The 12500-nt window shown below is 34.2% G+C and overlaps 1 protein-coding gene across 1 annotated transcript in view; it reads left to right on the forward strand.

Moving 5' to 3' along the window:
- Positions 1–12500, forward strand: part of LOC144965203 (5-hydroxytryptamine receptor-like) — a 292639-nt gene that overhangs the window by 156364 nt on the left and 123775 nt on the right. Inside the window, exon 3 of the mRNA XM_078900289.1 lies at positions 10715–10753. The gene's annotated coding sequence lies outside the window, so the exon portion shown is untranslated. The remainder of the gene's footprint in view (positions 1–10714; positions 10754–12500) is intronic.

A 12500-nucleotide genomic window follows, 5' to 3' on the forward strand; every position in this document is an offset into this window, starting at 1 on the left:
AATGCCATTTTATCATACCGTTAGACTATGCTGTTTGTAAAATTTCATCTACGGTAAGAAATTATTACTGATCATTGTTCCATTTTTTATTTTTAAAATAACACTTGAAAAGCCTTTTATTTGTAATATCATTGAGCACTATAGTACAGCGTCTGTGTTTACTCGAAACATTTAACCCTCTCCTTACCAACTATAGGAAAATCGTCACATTCGTTACGATACAACTAACATTTTTCTTATTTAAATTTCTCTTGTACATCATACAATTTAAAGAAAATGAATAATGTGTTGTAGAGTATATTTTGCTAAAGAAAGTATGTATGGCAAGAACTTTATTGCTATTATGTCTGAGTGATGAAAATATATATATTTGTGTTAGTTGGTTGTGAAGTTATGGGGAAAATCCTGAAAATGGCTGGTAAGGAGAGGGTTAAGGGAAAATTCTATTTAGGTCAATTAGAACTCAGATTCTTGCGAAATATTTGAGTGACCTTTCATCTGAATAGGGTTAATTCTTCACTCAGGTACTAGCTTCGTAGGGTGACGTGTATTTGAAAGGGCATGATAATTAAACAACGATATGAAAGAGAGTCGATACTCAATATCAATACCTCACTACATCACAGCCACATATTTGATCTGAATCAAAATGTAAGTACTTTATGATTCGGGTGTTATAATATCTATAAAATAAGATGGATGTCGAATAAAAAATAACGAGTGTCCTCGGGATAGCAGCTTCTGATGGTTGCATCCTACAATGTTATGACGATTTATCTAGTCCTCCAATTCTCTTCCGCATACTGTCCTCGTTGCGAGCTCTGAATTAGGAGAGAAGCTTCCAGGGTTTTGAATAAATAGGAGCAGACACGAGAGGCTGCCAGTAGCCCGAGAAGTAGTAAAACAGCCGCCACTCAGCATCGGTGTTTCCTGAAGGTATCGTACACTTGCACTGGCTGTAAGTGGTAGCGTTTCGGAGGACTCACAGTATCTTGTCGACCTCCACATCTTTGCACTAATAGTCGGAGGCTTCGAAATGGTGCAGAAAAGAATTAACGAATTGGGTTGAGCTTCAGGATGCTTTAGTGTAAGCAAGAGAAAATGACTTGTAATCTGGTAATCCCGAGTCCAAAATCTTGAGACGACCATATAATTCCGATCGATACTTTTGATCTCCCGATTGTCTCCGTAATCAACTCTAAGGTAACTTCAGTTTCTTTAATCCAATCGCAACCCACCATATTTGTGCGGCATCTCTTTGCATGCGTTTAACTGCCATAATATAGAAAGACTCGTATTTTAAAATTTGGCCAGAAAACTCGCCCTTCAAATATCGACTTAAATGACAGTCATCTTGGCAAAAACTCTCAATCCTGGGACCTTAACGGATATGTAAAAAGCGTAGCTCTCTCTCTCTCTCTCTCTCTCTCTCTCTCTCTCTCTCTCTCTCTCTCTCTCTCTCTCTCTCTCTCTCTTCCAAGACATGTAAACGTTGACGTTTTTCGGTTGAGCCAATAAAACCTACAACTAATGCCATGACCAATCCATTTCTACAGTGGTATATTCATTAAAGTAAAATAACGGGTTGAGTTTTACTGCTGCAAAACATTTTTGAAAAAAAAAAGATGAACAAATGGCTAGATACCACAAATTACGAACATAAAAAGGCACACAAAAACAAAGGAGATAAAAATAGATAAAACAAGCTCTGGATGTTGGTTTTGTTCCCATTGAACATTGCTGAATATGGATCGAAATGTCACTGATTTAGTAGATTGTGATTGTCACGATATTTCTGAATGTAAGACGTCAGAAGGTTTTGAAATAAGAGTTTTAAAGTCATTAGTCTAAATCCACTGTAGGGTATGGAGTACTAGTCTAGCCAAATTTGACGATAGAATAGATGGTGTTGAACTCCTAAAAATACATTAAACACATGTTTAATTAGCGGACTAGCTCTGACTTGTACCTTGGTTGTTCAATAATTGGTCGATGAGTTATAACAGATCATTGACATTGGCCACGTGCTCTTAGTCACATATTATGAACTTGTCCTGGACAACCCGATTGCTGGACGACAACCAACAACAACCACTCATGTCGGAAGATTTCATTAGCCTTCTGAATTAGCCACGAGTTGTAACCAAGTTTATAGCTATGGAGTAGAGATGAAAAGGATAAGGGGGTAAGGTGAACAAAAAATAGTCAGATGAGGGAGATTGGGAGAAAGAGAGTTATGAAGAATAGGGTATATATATATATATATATATATATATATATATATATATATATATATAGATATATATATATAAAAATATATGTTATATATATTATTTTTTATTTTAATATTTACCACAATGTTGGAGTCAGTCTACATCGATGTTTCAGGGCTTTTAGCCATCGTCAGAACTGTGAGTTACATGAGTTTGGTTTGTTGTCTGTTGTTGTTTGTTGAAGTGGTTCCGGTTTTTAGTTGATTAATAAGAACTTCCGGCGATGTGGACACGTATTGTACATCTCATTTTTCGTGTTGAGTGTGGCTTCATGAGGGTGTTTGATTATAGTATATCTCTCTTCCAGGCTTATGCTCATAACCAAACTCATGTAACACACAGTCCTGACGATGGCTAAAAGGCCTGAAACATCGATGTAGACTGACTCCAACATCGTGGTAAATATTAAAATAATAATTTGCTCCATAGCTACACGTCGAGCACTATCCGCACCATATTTGTATCAAACACGAATCAATATATATATATATATATATATATATATATATATATATATATATATATATATATATAGAGAGAGAGAGAGAGAGAGAGAGAGAGGGAGAGAGAGAGAGAGGGGGGGTGGGGGTAATGAATATAATGAGAGATAGAGAGAACTAAGGAACGAGAGATTTAGAGATGGGGTTAGAAATATATCAACCTCCTTTTTCGATTTCAATTATTTATGGGAGTATTTTAGATCTTCTCATATTTTAACGTCTGGGTTTAGTCAAACATTCTAACTTTTCAAATTTGAAGTGGTGACTTTCAAAACCGGCACATTCAGACAGAAAATGAGTTATCACTCCCAAGCAATCTAATGAACTTCATAAGATAACCAGAAAAAAATCGAAGTTTGAAAACACTCAGGCTCAGGGTATTGTCCTATAACAAAAACTCCCTTTCCTTTTTAAGCCACTAATTAATTGACAAAACATCGCAATTTCCCATGAAGAATGAAACTGCATCTTGGCAGGTTTTAAAGTTTCCTCCTCATATTGTTTTAAATTGGGCCGTAATTCTCAATGCTAGTATAGGAGCAGAACCGACTTGAACACTTGTAGGTATGATATCGGACGGAATTATGGGCTCGTTTAAACATTGTTGTAATGTACAATATTTTGCGTTGGTTTTAGAGTATTTCAAATACAGCAATGAGACCTTGACAATTATCAGACCTGAATATAAGTGCACTTCGGTTCGAACCGATTGTCTTTACAAAACTGGAGCAAATACCTTGATGAGGCCTTGCAAAATCCGAGAGAGCGGTTCTATTCAGTCACTGATTAAATTTATGAATAGAATGAATGATGTTAAAAACTACCTTTACATCACAGTTTTTACGAATAAAGTGGACATAATAAATTATTCAAACATAAACTCCATTGACGGTTTTTCCTTTGATTTTTGTTTAATGATTATCACCATCAATCTTCATCGTAAACGACCTTTTGTGAACTCCAAGCCGTGCATTCGTTGTCCATTTTCATCTTTATCAATGTCATTTTCAGCTAAATAATTAATGTCGCAGTCCATTTCAAAATTAGAAAAAAGAAGAGAGGCTTTTTTCTATGTTCATTAAATCAGTTTTTCAAGTTTTAACTTCTTTTTTTTCTCCATAAGGAACAGTGGAAAATTGCTTTATTTCAGTCAAAGCATGACAATTAAGTAGTCTTTTAGAAACCCAATTTTTAGAAAAGGTGAGCTTTCTTATAGAGCATTATACACGTAATGTGCTCAAACTGCTTTACAATAGGTCCCAAAACCAAGAGCAGCATTTGATAAATAGGACACGACATGATGAGCACTGTAAAGGTTAAGGGCTTTTATTTTTTTCCGCTAAAGAAAAGTTGTTACCAACGACGTATTTATTTTACACCTGAGTAGGGGGAGGAAATGTGAATAAAGAGCCTTTTCCAGTTATTTCCTTTGGTCCGCCAATAGTTGGTCACAAGACGAAAGTCATACTCTAGAACACAAAGCCCCCCTCCTCTGTCCACCCTTTCATGAATGAATTGCTACCAAAAAGAAACCGCAAAAAAGCAATCCCTTGAACTGATTTTTTTTCCAATATCAATGTTTCCATTATCGATCACCTATTTGGGCCATATACACTTGCAAAAAGAAAATATCAAGTTCTAGATGCACCATCTATAAGTCGCTCGGATTTCCACATGAATAGATCTGATTCAAAACTAGGTAGATACATTATATTTTTTATCTGCTCAACCATTGGTCGCCCAGAAATAACTGAAATTAAGTCTATAATATTAGATTTGAAGAAAAGTATTTTACAGATGCCCTAGCAAGAGGGAAACACAACACAACACACACAATAGTTGCTGTTCATTTCCTACCGCGCCTGAGAAACCGAAAATAACTCGGATCAAGAGGCATCAGGATTCTAAACATCCACTATTTTATATCTAACCCTATCGTTAATGACATAATTTCCGGTTTGGGGGTGCTTCCCTACTAAGACGAATGACAGCAAAAACCACCGTGTTCACACTATTGCTTGTGTTAATCTAATGTCAGATCGAAGTGAAATCGAACCTCACAACCACAGGTTGCGTTACCACTGTTGGCTATCAATACTAAAAAGGGGATAAAACGAGGAGGATTCAATGAAGTAAGCAACAATTCTAAACATGAAAGTACAGGGTATATCTAGGACCTGTGTCAATAAATAAGGTGCATACAGTGACATCTAATACTATAAATTGGCTCTGGGTGAATACCAAAAGAAGCCCTAACTTTTTTTTTTACAAAAGCTATACTCTCTTACATCTTAAAATCATGCATCCGTATTAATAATTGTATTTTGCATTCATTATCCTATTCTTGCAATGGTTATTTTTCAATAGCAATCTGTTGATGAAATGAAAATAATGAAGTGCGGTCTTCCGTTTATTCTGATCAATTCATCAGAAAACTGGATAAGATGGCTTTGATCTTGACAAACCTGCCGTCGTTGACATTCAGATAAATCTATTTATTGATTAATGAAATTCCTATTGCTGTTTCCACGACATTCATCTCATTCATTTCTTTCTTTGGCAGCATTTGATCAAAAGATAAATAGAATTATACATTTTTTAAGTCAGTCGTGTTCACCACTGCTCGTGGCAAAACAATAAAAAATACAATTTGTAGCTAGAAAAGATTATAGTACGCCATCGCCAGACTACTATAGAGCCGGAGTTTTACATGGTTTCATTATCGTTACAAGGACAGAAACAATTGCTTAAACAATTGCTTGTCCGAGGACCAGTTTTCTGGCCCGCATTAAAAAAATATGTTGTTTTTTTCAGAGTACGGCAATATATCATGGGTCAACACAATTGGTAGAATAATTGACTCTCTGACACACAGATCAGATTTGAATCCAACGATGGCAATATCATTTTCTACCGTTTCTGACCATTGATTAAACAATTAAATATTATAATGGAAAGTGTTTTATAGTCTATAAGCATCATAATGAAAGAGGAAGGTTGAAGGCAAAAATTCAAATGCCTAAATGAGCCAATAAGATGGAGAGAAAATGAAGTGAGTAAATGTGACTCATATGTAAGGGAATAACACAAAACAAACAACGTCGGCCCTTTGTCTTCGTCAGCAAACAAATAATAAAACACAAAAATATAAGGTTACAAAAAATCACACTATCAAATGTGGAAACAATGTACATGTTTGGAGAAGGTGTTAGATGCAAGAAGAGACGTAAGAGAAGAGAGAGGGGGGGATGAGGGAGAGAGAGGGGGAGAGAGAGAGAGAGAGAGAGAGAGAAGAGAGAGAGAGAGAGAGATAGAGAGATGGAAGCATACGAAATAATTTGTATGACACATTTTACTACAAGGGAAGGCCAAAACGATCATGAGCCAAGCGAATACATGGAACACACTTAACTTTGAAATGAATTACACTAATTCTTAGTGCAAACAATATTTATATATGTACACGTGGCTCCATTAATATGGTTCATTAATATGTTAAATAAGAAGACATTGTATGAATATTCTAATTGAAAGTCTTAACATTACCATTATAAAATTGTATCTAAATTTATGTTTATTTTCTTCTATTAACATTTTTTCAATAGGATAATTAATGATCAACAAGCTAATTTGATCCATAAGTTAATGTAATTTTATGACAGGCATTTAATAGTGGTGAAGGTGGGGGAAGGGAAGGACTGATCTAAGACTGTAGAACTCTCATTTTTGCACAAGCTCGCGATCACGGTGTGTGAGCAAATCTTGGATTTCAGAACTCAAGACTGCATTGAAACATTTCTTCCACGCCTCATAAGTTCCTGATTTCGTGCTTTCTTATTGGCGGACATTTTAACAAAAAGAATCAAATATTTCATCTTGTCATCTACTATACTCTAATTAAATTTAGCGCTTTACAATCTGAGGTCACAAATTGTTTTTGTATATTGTATGTATATCATTCTGCGTTACTATTAATAACGAAGGTTAGAATAAATCAAGTACTGTGAAATGTAATGAACATTGTGTAGTTTTATTCGCGATGTCTTCTACGGATAAAACGTTTATGTCCATTTTAGCCATATTTCTAAATTCAAAGATCGAGTAAACGCGATAAATTTTTTCGATGTCGCATGATTGAGATATTTGTCAAATGGAGGGTCATCATAATACACTTTGTTTGTAAAAATGATAATGATAATAATAATAATTAGTAACAACAACAACAACAACAACAATAATAATAATAATAATAATAATAATAATAATAATAATAATAATAATAATAATAATAATAATAATAATAATAATAACAATAATAATAATAATGATAATAGTAATAATAATAATAATAATAATAATAATAATAATAACAACAACAACAATAATAATAATAATAATAATAATAATAATAATAATAATAATAATAATAATAAAAAGATTAATCATAATAATAATAATAAATAATAATAATAATAATAATAATAATAATAATAATAATAATAATAATGATAATAATAATAATAATAATAATAATAATAATAATAATAATAATAATAATAATAATAATAATAATAATAATAATGTTGATGATGATGATGATGATGATGATGATGATGATGATGATGATGATGATGATGATGACGGCGACGACGACGATGATGATGATGATGATAATAATAATAATAATAATAATAATAATAATAATAATAATAATAATAATAATAATAATAATAATAATAATAATAATAATAGTAATAATAATAATAATAAATATAATAATAATAATAAGGATAATAATAATAATAATAATAATAATAATAATAATAATAATAATAATAATAATAATAATAATAATAATAATAATAATAATAATAATAATACATATTCAAATATTACAATTATATTGCATTTTAATAACTCTGTGTCTCATTAAAGTACGATCTATGTTGTTTGAAGTACATATGTGACCTTATCTTAAACTGGTATCATGTCAGGATGACTTGAATGCTCAAAATAAATTTTTTGTGAACAAAATAAAGCTTGGGTAAAATTAACCATTTTTATGGAGAGTAATGGGATGAGTCAGCAGCATACAAAAAAGCTAGAGCATTCATATATTATTCCAATATCCACTAAACGTACTCAAAGTTCTTTACAAAGGGTCCCTAGCCAACAGCAGCACTTAATATATTTTCCCTACGTAGACATTTTACACCTGAGTGAGAAAATGTGAGTATAGGGCCTTTTCCAAGGACTCAACTATGCGCCGCTCAGAGCAGGACTCGAAACCAATACCTTCCGATTTGAAGTGGAATGTTATACCACAAGACCACATAACCAATCGTGTATCTGGTCATGTTGGCTTGACAATCACTTTTTGAAATTTTATTCTCCTAAAAATAACACCTGTAAGACGCGGAGTGTCACAAATTATTTTGCAAAATGAAAAAGTGTTTTGTCAGCGAAGGGTCGCCATGTCTTTATTACCTTCAGTTTGTGACATGTTTATATGTTTGATTATCGAATGGCATCTAAATCTCTCTCTCTCTCTCTCTCTCTCTCTCTCTCTCTCTCTCTCTCTCTCTCTCTCTCTCTCTCTCTCTTGTTCTCTCTCTATCTATCTATCTGTGTATGTGTGTATGTGTGTGTGTGTGTATGTGTGTGTGTGTGTGTGTGTGTTATTTCCGTGTCTATAAAGTATTGTTCATCTCCTCTGAGAGTTGAATAACAGTTTATGTACTGACTGGGGAAGAGTTAAAAATTTCGATCATTTTATATTTATTGAGCTGTTTTTATTCATGTTCTGGTATGAGAGACATTTACTTAACTGTTCTCATAAGAAACCAAAAGGTTGCTGATGTCATTAACTCATTGGAAATCAATATGGTCTCAAAGAACACCACTGCTTCTACCAGTACTAGTGCCATTACTTCTACTAACGCTACAACCACTACTACTACTACTACTACTACTACTACTACTACTACTACTACTACTACTACTACTACTACTACTACTACTACTACTACTACTACTACTACTTCTACTACTACTACTACTACTACTACTACTACTACTAATACTACTACTACTACTATACTACTACTACTACTACTACTACTATTACCACTACGACTACTACTACTACTACTACTACTACTACTACTACTACTACTACTACTACTACTACTGCTGCTGCTGCTGCTGCTACTACTACTACTACTACTCCTACTACTACTACTACTACTACTACTACTACTACTACTACTACTGCAACTACTACTACTACAGCTACTACCTCTACTGCTACTACTACTACTACTACTACTACTACTACTACTACTACTACTACTACTACTACTACTACTATTACTGCTACCACTACTACTACTACTACTACTACTACTACTACTACTACTACTACTACTACTGCAACTACTACTACTACAGCTACTACTTCTACTGCTACTACTACTACAACTACTACTACTACTACTACTACTACTACTACTACTACTACTACTACTACTACTACTACTACTATTACTGCTACCACTACTACTACTACTACTACTACTACTACTACTACTACTACTACTACTACTACTACTACTACTACTACTACTACTACCACTACCACTAAAATTGATACTACTACTACTACTACTACTAATACTACTACTACTACAACTACTACTACTACTACTACTACTACTACTACTACTACTACTACTACTACTACTACTACTACCCCTATTTCTACTACTAATGCTGCTGGTACTACTATAGCATACTGTTACTACTGCTACCACTACTACTGCTACTACTACTACTACCACTACTACTACTACTACTACTACTACTGGTACTACTACTACTACTACTACTACTACTACTACTACTACTACTACTACTACTACTATTACCACTACTACTACTACTTCAACTACTACTAATGCTACAAGTATTATTATTATTATTATTATTATTATTATTATTATTATTATTATATTATTATTATTATTATTATTATTATTATTATTATTATTATTATTATTATTATCATCATCATCATTATTATTATTATTATTATTTTCAACATCATTAACAAGAATAATAATACTATTTTGATTACTACTATTACGACTTCTACCACTACTACTACTACTACTACTACTACTACTACTACTACTACTACTACTACTACTACTACTACTACTACCACTACTTCTACTACTAATACTGCTGGTACTACTATAGCATACTGCTACTACTGCTACCATTACTACTGCTACTACTACTACTACTACTACTACTACTACTACTACTACTACTACTACTACTACTACTACTACTACTACTACTATTTTCTTCAGCTACTGCTACATCATAACTACAATTTTTACTAATTTCAAAATTACAACAGACCAACCACCGCCACCGCCACCGCCACTAGAGTTCAGGCTGATGCGATTGCTAATGCCACATCTGACACTATGATTAATGCAATTGAGTCAATAAATTGTTTCTCAACTGATATTCATAGAGAGCATGATGGTTTGTTTACCTTGACTAAGGAAACAGTCTGACACTTTTGAACACATCACATAATATAATATCTTGGAAATTGACTGGACTGTCGACAACAAATTCTTACCTGTTACATTATCATTGATATCAACAAGCTTGAATGAAGCGCATGATTTTGGAACGAACACAAATTAAATCCCATCACCAACGTAATGCTTTAAGGGATTAACTTTCTTTCAATAGAAACCCTATTTTTTAAATATACACAGCAAATTAGATATAGATATTATAATAGAGGGCTTTACTCCGTTATCGAACTATGAATAAGTTGGGCGGCTTTAAATGATGTTAAATATCCAACTCAAGATTACATCGAGTTAAATTATTCTTTTTCTTTTATTTCTTTTACAGTGTGTTTGTTAATAACCAACGGGGATTCCCTTCCAAAAGGTATGAATGTTTGTTTGTTTGTTTTTTAGTTGTTGTTTTTTTTTTAGTTGTTTGTTGTTTTGTTGTTGTTTTGTTTTTTGTTTTTGTTTCTTTTGTTTGTTTGTTTTTTTGTGGTTGTTTTTTTTTTGTGTGTTTTTTTCCCCCTTTTTTTCTTCATGAAACTATAAAGTTCACCCGTGTACTTGTAAATGTAACAATGATGTTAAACTCTGGCATCGATGTTATGTACGAGGGCTCTTTCATAATTAACCGAAAAATGCCTGTAAAATCCGCATTTTTTATGCTATCAACAAAATTCTTGCACGTGTTCATACCTTGACTCGTCCTTCATTTCTCTATGTAACAGCCAAGTCTGTCGACACACTTCTGCCAACGCCGCACCATGGAATAGATACCCTCTCGGAAGAAATTTCCGTCAAGGTTTTGTAGCCATTTCCGCATATGGTCAACAAGCTCTTCAATGACATCAAAGTGCTTTCCTGCCAGCTCACGTTTCAGTGGCCCAAAGAGGTGATAATCAGATGGTGCGAGGTCTGGACTGTGTGGTGGGTGTGGCAAAATCTCCCATCCATATTTCTCTAGCCAACATTGCGTCACTCCTGCTGTGTGGGGTGTAGCGTTGTCGTGTTGCAAAATGACCCCGTTGGTCAACTGCCCTGGGCGCTTTCTGCGAATGGCCTCCCTAAGCTTGTCAAGAGTTTGGCAGTACTTTGCAGCATTGATTGTTTCTCCAGGTTGTAAGGTTTCGAACAGAATAACACCACGACTGTCCCAGAAAACAGTTCCCATTATTTTCTTTGCTGACCGCATGACTTTGAATTTCTTCGCGACAGGTGAGGATGGATGTTTCCATGTCATCGAATCTTGCTTTGTTTCTGGGGTGCAATGGTGCAACCAAGTCTCATCACCGGTGACTATGCTGTCAAGAAAAGTCACATCGTACCCTAGAAAGTCTCCGCCGGCGTTGGCAGTATGCTCGTGAACCCTGCGTGAGCTCTTGCTTCTTCTCAAAAGTCCCCTGCAGAAGTCCAATCTTTGTTCTTTATGATTGTCTGTCAATTGCTTAGGAACCCATCTTGCGCTGACTTTTCTTTAGCCAAGTTCATCAAATACAATTCTATGGGCAGAAGTTTCCGAAATTTCAAGACTGCTTGTGATTTCATGAAGTTTCAACCTCCTGTCTTGACGAATAAGCTCATCAACTCGCTTCACATTGTCTTCTGACGTCGCAGTTATCGAACGCCCTTTCCCTTCCCTGTCTGTCAAGTCGGAATGGCCGGCTTCAAACAAATTACACCAGTGATAGACTTGTGTACGCTTATAACATGCTCACCATATACACTCTGAAGTTCTTTATGAATTTTTGTAGGATTCAGACTTTTGGCGTTCAAAAAAACGTATGACAGCTCTGATTTCCTCCTTTGACCAAGTTTCAAGGTGGGCCGCCATCTTTAAAATCGTCTAGAAATTCATTGTGCAAAATGATGCACTTCATAATTTCTGGGAATATCCGTAAGGAAATAAGGAATATCATGTCGTTTACAGAATTTTAAAATCTCCACTGGTTGCTGAGCAATGGGCATTTTTCGGTTATTTCTGAAAGAGCCCTCGTATTTTCTTCAAAAGGGAATTTTTCATTTATGAAAGTAAGTCTTTTCAGGAAGCATATTAAATTAGAGCTCTTAGCATCATCATCATCATCATCATCATCATCATCATCATCATCATCATCATCATCATCATCATC

The sequence above is a fragment of the Berghia stephanieae genome, chromosome 2 (assembly GCF_034508935.2).
Source record: "Berghia stephanieae isolate SIO BIC M18660-M18661 chromosome 2, UCSD_Bste_1.3, whole genome shotgun sequence".
NCBI classification, from domain to species: domain Eukaryota; kingdom Metazoa; phylum Mollusca; class Gastropoda; order Nudibranchia; family Aeolidiidae; genus Berghia; species Berghia stephanieae.